We start from the raw sequence: 10553 nt of genomic DNA, 5'->3' as shown, positions 1-10553 counted from the left end.
TGGGAGAATATATTCTAAAACATAAGAGAAACTCCACACTCCAGACTAACAATCAATCAACAGTCAACATAGCTCGCAAATGGGGTACGCCTCAGCTCCCCTCACGTCATTGACCAAAATAATGGTCTACTCCATAGACTGAGCTTTGCCTTTAAAGTGTCTCATGTTCCTCGCCAGCCAGAGGCCCCATATAACAGCAAATGGAATGACTTCAAACTGTTAAAGGATGACTGTTTGCACGACTTATTATCCTCATAAACTTATTTACCTACACCAACTCTGATATTCATGTTGATAATTGAATCGGTGAAATATGATTAGCTTATTTGACTCGACACAGTCAGGCGTGACAATAGAACTTTTATGTTTCACTTGCAAGCTTAGGTATCCATTTAAATTTTATACTTAAACAGTTGACTCAGATAAACAATAAAAGAAATGAATGTACTGAACACACTGACCCTGATAAGCCTAATACACAAATTCTATTGCAGTTTATTTCAAAGCAACATAAAGTAATAGAACTTGGCCAGCGGGTCACCTGGCAAGACCCTGGTCGAGGTTCCAAGAAATTTGAACTTCGAGCACATACATTGAAAGGGAAAAGTTGAAATAGGAATTCATAAAAAGCTTTTTAATTTTTTTAAAACATAGGGTACATAGAGTGTCTAACATGCATTTCTAAAAGATGGAGTTTTCCCACATCATGCATCATACATATGAGTATATGACAGTAAATACTTTTGGGGTGACATATACGTGCCCTTATGCGAATTCAGTAGTCTATGAAATCACAGAAAATTTATATCAAGTTATCAACACCTCGCAGAAATCAGCCACTGAGGCCCAAATGAATACCTGTGTTCCATATTTTCTAGTCGAATTTGTTCCACATATAGATCTGTCTCCTCTCCTTTGGTTTTTATTTCATTAGTTTTCTTTGGATCGTTTTGGGGCCTTTGACGTGACTTTCTGGAAAAAATGTACTGTAACCTGGAAGCACAATATCGAACAAAAGGAAACGTAAACTTATCATATTTGATTTATGGAAACTAAAAGTCACAATGGATGTGAGAATAATTGGTGTTTCCATGTACAAAACAAACAACTTAATTACCTTGTTATTCTAAGAAGCCACACACATAAACGCGTGACTATCACATCCACTTTCTCCATGAAAAAGTAATCGGTTGTGCGATCAATCCCAATGCCTCGGCGGAAGATTATGTACTTTAAATACACCAAAAATCCATATTAATTTTGTATTTTGTATTTAAAAGAAGGAATGTATAAATTCATAACTAATAAATCATATAAATTCATAACTGTTTAATGTATTTCTAAAACTAATTATTTATGATTTCTAAAACAATATAACCATTCGAAAACAATATATATTCCTCAAGTATTCCTATCATCAGACCCTAAATTATGTATGCTCATCGACAGTTGATTGATCGGGACCAATTAATAAGAACCCCTACAATACATTTGATTCGCAGAGAATATTTACATACTGAAACATCAAATAACAAACTACGCAATACCATTTAACCCAAACAACATGCAATGAATATGATGCATTGCTTTCCCAATGGTGGGAGTATATTTATACCTGCCAGTGCATTATTTCGGTGATTCTATGTCCTTTAGAACACCTTCATATAATGAAGTGTATTCCATCTATATGGGTAAGTTTTTTCCCAAAAAAAGGAGGGAGAACACGAATTACACCCATAATAATAAAGCATTTGACATTTCATAACCAAACGTTTTCAATTTCTTCAAGCATTCTTGCAACAAAAAATTTCTCATCCTGAATTCGATGAAGAATAGCTTAATCAGTATAGATTTGATTGTGTTGGTGAAAACAAAACACAGAAGAGGAGATTATTTACTTGTGAGAACATACCTTCCAGTGATGGGTTGAGATGAGTTGCAAAAGAGAGACGTGAGATACTGAGAATGAGTTTGACAGTTGAGAATTGAGAGGTCAAGGAGAGAGAACGGAAGGGGAACCAATTCAAAGGTCGTAGGTTTTCACAAAAGAGGAGGTCGTTTTGTCTCTTGGAGAGGGTGAAGAGAGAGAGCCGTGAGAAGCTGAAGAGAGAAAGCGTGCCTAATTAATTATCATAATTAAAATTTTAATTACCACTCAAAAATCATGGCGTTAGTCGCGAATAATTAAATAGTGGCGTGTATATAGTTGATTTCCAACTTGAGCGAATAATTAAATAGTGGTGTGTAGTTGATTTCTGACTTGAATTTACACATACGTCTTTATGGGTACTATATCATCTTAAGGGTATAAATGGTAGTAAATTTTAAAATTACGAAGTAGTCCTTCTTAAAGGGATTGAATAATTTATTTGAATATTTTATCAAAGGTATTTAGTGGTAGAAAAAAGGCTGGTCTAATTTAAATGTCCATGTTAATTATGGTGTACTCTACTAATAGAGATACTGTTTTAAAAATCGCGGGCTCATCTACGGTAGGGCTGGCAATGGGTTGGATTGGTCCGGATATATGCAAATCTAAAACCGATCCGCTTTTCAACAATACAGACCAGAACCGGATCCAATCCGAACGGATATTTGAGGTAGATAACCAGAACCGAACCGAAAACTTTTTTTTGATTCCGGATCCGATCCGTTCCGAACCAATAAGCTCAATTTCAATCCGGTGAACCGAGTTCTTTATAATTGGATCATAATTTTCGTTATATAAATATTAAATAATTTTTTTTGCTAAACACAAAAACAAGATACACAAATCCAAAAGGCATAATGAATGATTTTAAATCCAAATTTGTAAGGGAGGATTTTCCTTTAGATAGAAACCATTTTTTTGTTATGTAAAAAACATATCGTAATATTACATATGTATTTTGCATATCTTATTTTGAAACTTTAAATATTGTAATGTTGCGGTAATAGAAATATATGGTGGAGAAAAATTAGGAAGAATAAGACTAAAAATTTTAATCGGATCAGGCCTATAACGGTTTGGTACATACTTAATCCAGAATCAATCTAATAAGAGTCTGGTTCTGATTTTCAAGACCCAGAACTGATCCAATATGCTAACTACCTGTCCCAGATCCGTTTTTATTGGTTCGGATCGGATCGGGTATCGGTTCTTACCCGAACCATTGCCAGCCCTAATCTACGGTTCTACAATAGTGATTTAATGTTATGTATTTCTTGCCCCCATTTAAATGTTAAACTCCAACAAGCACATTGGTTCATATTAACAGAGCGTGCCTTTTTTTTTTTGCTAGTATATATATTAACAGAAGAAGAAAAAATAAGTGGAAATGCGAAGAGTTCAAAGGACAGCATATGTATATAGGCCGGAAGCCCGGAAGTAGCAGCTTCACCCCTCAAATTTGAAGGTTACAACAACAAAAACGTGGTGGTCAACAAAGTTAAACTCCAAACGTCCGAAAACCTATAATTTAGTACGTCTTTGCCTAATTTAGATTGTTTAGCTGTACGTTATCCACCCTAATACACTCTAATACAAGCGTAAACCATGTCAAAGTTCAAACTACCATTTCATGAATGCGGGATACAGATTACTTTATAAATGCTTTTCAATTATTTAATTTATGCAGTTGTTTCAATCAACCACTAGTGAAGAAAATTAAAACATAGAGAAAAATGGCAAGCAAACAAGTTCTTGTAACCCTCCTGATCTCTATGTTCATCATGTTTGCATGTTCTAATGCTTGGAAGTGGCCTTGGGAAACTAGTGATGAGGATCTTGCAGCGATGAAGACGTGCGTTGACACAGAATGCATGCCACATTGCTCGGCTACTGGAGATCCTCCCACCTCTGAATCGTGTCGTTCTACATGCGAAGATACTTGCAGCGCACGAATATACGCGGCTGAATTACGCTCTAGAGAAAAAGCGGAGAGTCGTAAAGCAAATTTGGGGAACAAACCTCATGCATAAAACTAATTGATGAAGTGACGAAATCTTTTTAAGGATTTGTTTATGGCCTGTATGTACGTCTTCTCTATATATAGTCCTCGATTTCACTCTGTAATCGAGGACTATAATTATATTTGAAGGTCATTTGACTGCCATAACCGTAATTATATTTGAAATTGCTATACTATAATTTGCATTTTCGTTTTTCATTTTGTACACTATTCTTTTTTGCAACACAGCTAGCTAAAGTATCAGCTAAAAATATAACACCATAGGAAAAATTAAGATTATCCGGATTTATTTGTTGAACCATGTGCTCATCAAAACCTCAAATTACCTTGAATTTGTGCACACCCTATTCAATAATTGTGGAATCATAATCAAAATATATCATTATTGGTACTATATAGACAATCACTTTAAGTTTCATTTTAGCAAGGTTTCTGTTGGGGATTACACCAATACCAATCGATTCTCCACTACACAGATAACTTGTATATGGACACAATTCAACTCCGGACAAAATCTAAATATTAACTACAGCCTATACTAACATGCCCAACTCGCTAAACAACTATCAACAATAAATAATAATGTAAAGCAGTAAAGGCAAACCACAAAACAAAAATTTACCGTGGTTCGGCCAATGGTGCCTACTTCCACAAGAGCTAGAGTTCTTTATAAAGTGGGAAGAAAGATTACAATCTCTCATTTCAGTCTCTCACCTTATTAGATCACTCTTATCTCTTTACAGAGTTGTATCTCTATAAATGTTATATCTCAATCTTGATAGCTTTCAAGATTGGGTTTCTCTCTCTTTGTTTTAGTCTGGATTCCAATCCTTCTGACTTGGTTGGTTAGGTTTTCCAAAACCTTGATTTTGGTTTTATCTCCAAAAACCAAATTTCGCAGTTACTGTAGCGAAGCCCACGAAAATTAGACCTGGGTGTGGGTCGCTTCTTTGAGGCTGGTCGCCAAAACAAAAGAGATCGGCGGCGGGTCGCGCTTCAAACACCGGAGTCACGGCCTTGGTCGCTCTCTCTCTCGGCGGGTCGCACCCAAGCACTGGAGTCACGAGCGCCTCCTCGCTGGCCTTGAGCAGCACATATCAACGACCGATCCACTCTCCGTTTCTCTCCAGCTCTGTTTCTCTCCTTATGTGAGGGATAACTCCAACAATTTCAGTTTGTAGATTAAAGTTCGAAAAATTACCAGACATGAATATTGTTTTATTCATTCATTTTTTTTTCAACTTTTAGTTGTCAAGAATTAACAAAATTGAAGTGGCTTTGGTGTGGAGTATGGACTATGGACTATGGAAGTTGGTTAACTTGGACTGCAGTCTGGCGTCTGGTCCCTAATTAAGTTAATCAAAACTGGATTCAGGTTCAAGTGTTTCCGGGTCAAATAAATGTAGCGGTCAATATAGAATTTAGGATATCTTTTTGGTGCCAACTCTTTCGATAGAGAATCCTATAGCCCACATTTCTGCCGCGATTCCTCTTTACCACAACTACTAGCGTAAACTGTGCTACATCTTCCAGAAATATCAAGCATCCCCTGCTTCTTATAAATCCTCCAATTGTTTTGTTGTTTTACAACTTGAAGACAGAAAAAAGAATTGAAGAAGAGAAAAAATGGCATTGAAACAAGTTGTTGCAGGTCTCCTGATCTCTATGTTTATTATGTTTGCATGTGTTAATGCTTGGAAATGGCCATGGGAAAATGATAAAGATGATCTTGAATGGATAAAGAAATGCATCGACATAGAATGCATGCCAATTTGCATGACTACACAGAACGCTATCCCTGCATCCTGTCGTGCTACATGCAACGATGTTTGTAACCAACGAATACACTAGAGGTATTTGACACCAAAACAATAGATACATATTAGGAAAAACACAATAGAAAAATGTCGACCTGGCAATACAAGTTTTGGACGCCGTCTTGTGTAAAGACAACTGAACGATGGAGGCATGGAGCTAGCAAATACGTTTTTGGAAGGATTTGTTTATGGCATCTCTTTATTTTCCTGGTTTTGATTTTGTGTTTTCAAGGTCTTTACATATTGTGATTTGTTGCAGTGAATATATATAAAGGCATTTTTGTGGATATATCATTTTTCACAACACCTAAGACCTAGGACATTCGCTGAAACATATTGCACGGTCCAATTCAATGTGACCATGGGATTTTATATGGTCTGGGATTGTGTTGGCCTGATTCCGCTTTAATTTACTAGTCCCTTCCTTTTTTTTCTGTTTTAATCAATCGTGCACAAAATCTTGCTAATTTCGGTCAATTGTTCAGGCTAGATTCTAAAGCGAAAAACAGGGTCTATATGCACATATAATGTAGATCGATTTAAGAGTATAATAATGTTGCACGTATAATATAACGATCCCGTTATATGAACTCCACTACTAAAAGTGGATTTATAAGATGAATTGAGGGCTGATGTTTGGTGAAGATAGTTTTCTCATAATAGAGAATTTTTGATGTAGGATGGGCGAAGCGTTAGCTCTCAAACAATCTAAAAGAATCGATCTCTAACCGAGAATTGATAAAAGTCGATATTTAACCAAGAGTCGATCAAATAAATTGAATAAACAAGAAGTCCTCTCAAAACCCTATACTTACTACTTAGTCTTATATAGGCGACCTAAAACATACCCAAAAATATGGACCGAAACAAGGGCCCAAAACTACCAAGAGCGTGCCTCTCTTTATTCCCTATCATTCTCCCCGTCTTGGAGGACATTCGTCCTCGAATGTTACTAGCACAAAGACAGAAGATGAACAGCAAAGCAGATGGAAGTCGTCTTCGAACTTTGTCACGACATTGACTAACTTGCATAGCTTGACAAAAATAACTCGTGGTCACAACAATGCACACAGACAAATATCTTCTGAAAAGAAAGCAATGATTCTTCTCCATTAATAAATCTTCAAAGTCTTCGAGGAACGAATTTGCGAAACCTTCAAACAAACGCACAAAACCAATACAACCAGATATTTCCTCCAAATTAGACAAACGCGGATCCACAAAACACAAAACATACAATTCTTTATCGTCAGGATAAACATCATAAACTGGTAGTAAATCTCAGTCGATAAACTCCTTTTTATCACCAATTTGATAATACAGCCTCTCGTCAACAGACTCCTCATTAAACATAGGGGTTAAATCTCAATCAACAATATGCAATTTTTTCTCAACTTCAAAATTAAACTAGTTTTTAAACCCGTCCTACGAACGGGTGTCATATTGAATAAAATTGTTTTATTTGTTTTTTTAATGACTCGGAAAAAATATTTGTAGTAATCCTTAATATGGTCATTATTTCCCTTTTGATGAGAAAGTGCATTGCTTGTAAGATGAGCTCGTGCTATCAATAATTTTGTAATTAGCAAAAGACAAACACTATAATTGTTGTTGTAATTTAAATTGTTTGCTAAGCAGGTTATTAATTAGATAGAATAAGCTCAAACGCTTGTAAGTATCATTTTTTTTTTGGTATAATTTTGAAACTTCAAAATTGCCCAAGTGTTAACCTATAACATTTGGAAAGAAGTACCAACTTGTAATCAAGCATAATGATGAATCATTGCAACCCCTACCAAATTGCATGTCCAAAAACTACATATACATTCTGATCAAACGTAAAGAGACTAACTTCATTTTAAATGCAGAACTATATTTGTCAAGACATTATTATTACTTATTCTATATCTATTATTCTCACCCTCTTGTGTGCTTTAAGGTTTAATTAAATTTTTTTGCTTCTATTTTCCGATTTTCCGTTAATTATTAAAGTTACTATAATATCCACTTCTGTTGATCATTCCGCAGTGTTTCTACAAAAATTGTCATAAAAAAAAATCAAATTCACATCCTTGCCACTATAGGCTACGATTTCTAACTTCAAAGAGCTTTTCTTGAAACTTAATTCGTCAAACACTATTATTAAATATAAAATAATAGATAGTTAAGATATTCTGCATTTGAAATCAGCAATAACCCTTATCATTTGTGAATCCACAAATTGTAAGTTTTGGAAGGTAAAGGATTTAGAAAAGTTTTGTACAATCATACCTGTAGAAGATCTCCAATTGCAAGTTTGCAACCCAAACACCAACATTAATTGTCAGCACATCATAGTTAATCATGCCTCAAAGTGCCTACCTAAACTAACTAAACATGGATTAGCTTCTATGTTTTCCAAGTTGCCATGTACGATCTCTCAATATTCTTGCAACACATGGATTACCAATGTTTTAGTAACCTATACAATTCAAAAACGTTGAGTAGCTAGAATGCCTCACAACTTCTTCATAGCAAATTATGAGAAAGATTGTTCTTAATCAGAAATGGTGCCGTCATTTAAACCTTGATCATAAGCAGTACTATATTTTACAAAGTCATAATTAGATACAATTAATATAGTCAATTGGTGTTAAAAAAGTCTCTTTTACCAATTTTAAATGAAATTCACAAACAATTTATCTGTGCTAATTTAAAATATGCAACTTGCATGTTTTGTCAGAACTACAACTATTAAAAGAGTAGTCATATAAAATTTCAAAAATTTGAGATAAAGAAAACTTATTGTTCATAATGTCAAATATATCCATCTAGCTAAACTATTCCCACAAAATTAAGATCAATACACTGTATTCGGTACAACTTAATGGATTGTATACACATTATGCTCCTAAAATATTTAAGTTCCGCGATTCTGAGTTATATTTCTAATTAGCGCTCCCCTAATAGCACATCTCTCAGTTCGTATGTATATGTACTGTATACCATCAGTTGCTTTATTATCTCTACAATCACCGTCAATATATATTCCCAATCATCTCGGCATACTTGGTATTCTCTCAAGCATACACGATTATGTTGCCTCTTATGTATTCCTTTAAAAACCTCCTGCATCAAAAAGAAATGCTATGCATACTTTGATCATATCTATAAACCAATACATAGTTCAAACTTCAAACAACATAGCTTCCTCTAAAGCTCCACTCCCTTTGTACAAAAGAAAAGGGGAGGGAAAAAAAGTACTGTGCAGATGATGTTGTTGTCATTGCATTGCTCCCTATGTCAATATAGAAAACAAATAGTCTAAGAAAGCCAAATAGAGGCAGTCAAACCCCACAAAGCCTCCCTGTATAGGTTTTTTACCCATATGGTATCCCTTCCAATATCGCTCGATGCATTCTATGACCTCTCGAATCTATAGTTGGGATAGGAAGTTTTACATACCTTCTCAATAAGTTTTCTACAATTCAATGGCAAACTTGGATGGGATGAGGAAAGATAGGAGATTAGAGCATGTTGCATTACTTTCAGAACTGTGAGGGACTAAGGGTGAAGATTAAAAAGCCACAATGAGCCGAGTCATTTTAGGAATGTTGATTTCTTGAAACAATTACAAAGCTGAATTTGATAAGCAAGAAATAGTTAAGGGGAATTGTTTGGAATCTTGGTAGAAATTGTGGAGAAGATCCTAATAGTGGGAATTATAATCATTGGGTAAGAATCTTTCATGTGTTTATGAAGTTACATTGAATTGACCTCTTTCTTGGTTCACACATAGGTGGGATAAGAAATAAAATTATATAGTTGAAACAACTGGTACACATACAACGGGGTATGATATTTTACCTCCATTTTTTGCTCTTCCGGCAGTCTCCTAATTAGGAGCGAGATCTTAAGAACCCAAGATTAGTCTGCAACCAAAAGTATGAGTAAATGAATGAGAAAACATATAATACTGTGATATCACTCATCAATTTCCACATGAGTACCAGCATTGTCGTTCCGCAACTACAAAAATCCACATCTAAGTATTTAGCATGGAACGACAAAGAAGAAAGTGACAGTGATCTTCCTGCTAACATCATTTTATGCATCAAGAATGGACATATAGAATAATCAGTAGCAATTAACCATAAGCTATATGCAATCGAGAAATACTTATCCTTTTTCAAATAACCCGAAAAGGCGAAAAGCCAGAAAAATATCTCTTGCATTCTTTTTCTTCTTCTTTTTAGCAGTTGTTAGTAATTAAAAAAATTGTAGATTACTTAACTGACATCAGTTTCGTACATTGTAGCAATAGACCAAATAGAAGAGATACGTCATTAAGGAAAAAAACCCTTTTATATACATAGAAGGCTCAAGTGGTTGGCACCATTGGTAAATCAACTTTGTATTAATTTTACGTGACTTCTCCTTATAATCTATGCTCTATACTGTTCTTATATAGTTGCTACACTTAATTGTTTCATCTTTCTTTCGTCCATACTTATTAAAGAGTTTGATTTAGTATGGAAACCAATTCAATCCTCGCCTATAAAAGGGACTTGTATATGCACATAGCCTATAAGCGAACTAACAAATGTCTACATCTTATGTGTTGCCTAGGGAAATATCTTAACGTCCTTTGGGGATGAACTTTGCAAGCAATGATTACCAAAATAATCCATGTCCTAGGGTACACAACCTTTGATTAATCTCAACCCAGTGCAAAAGTTATACGACCCTAACAGGAATGTAAAGATGGCAATGCACATAGTATTTTTGAGATGTTCAGAAACTTACC

At 35.0% G+C, this 10553-nt stretch overlaps 1 long non-coding RNA gene across 1 annotated transcript; it reads right to left on the bottom strand.

Annotated features, from left to right (window-relative positions):
- Positions 1-869: 869 nt before the first annotated feature.
- LOC147488500 (uncharacterized) lies at positions 870-2008 on the bottom strand. Its single transcript, XR_015202260.1, has 3 exons — positions 1913-2008; positions 1118-1230; positions 870-993 (listed from the first exon to the last, which is right to left on the bottom strand). It is a non-coding gene; the product is annotated as an uncharacterized LOC147488500 (long non-coding RNA).
- Between the last annotated feature and the right edge of the window lie 8545 nt (positions 2009-10553).

This window comes from Coptis chinensis, chromosome 7, assembly GCF_015680905.1.
Source record: "Coptis chinensis isolate HL-2020 chromosome 7, ASM1568090v1, whole genome shotgun sequence".
Taxonomy (NCBI): domain Eukaryota; kingdom Viridiplantae; phylum Streptophyta; class Magnoliopsida; order Ranunculales; family Ranunculaceae; genus Coptis; species Coptis chinensis.
This window is presented reverse-complemented; position numbering and strand designations above follow the sequence as displayed.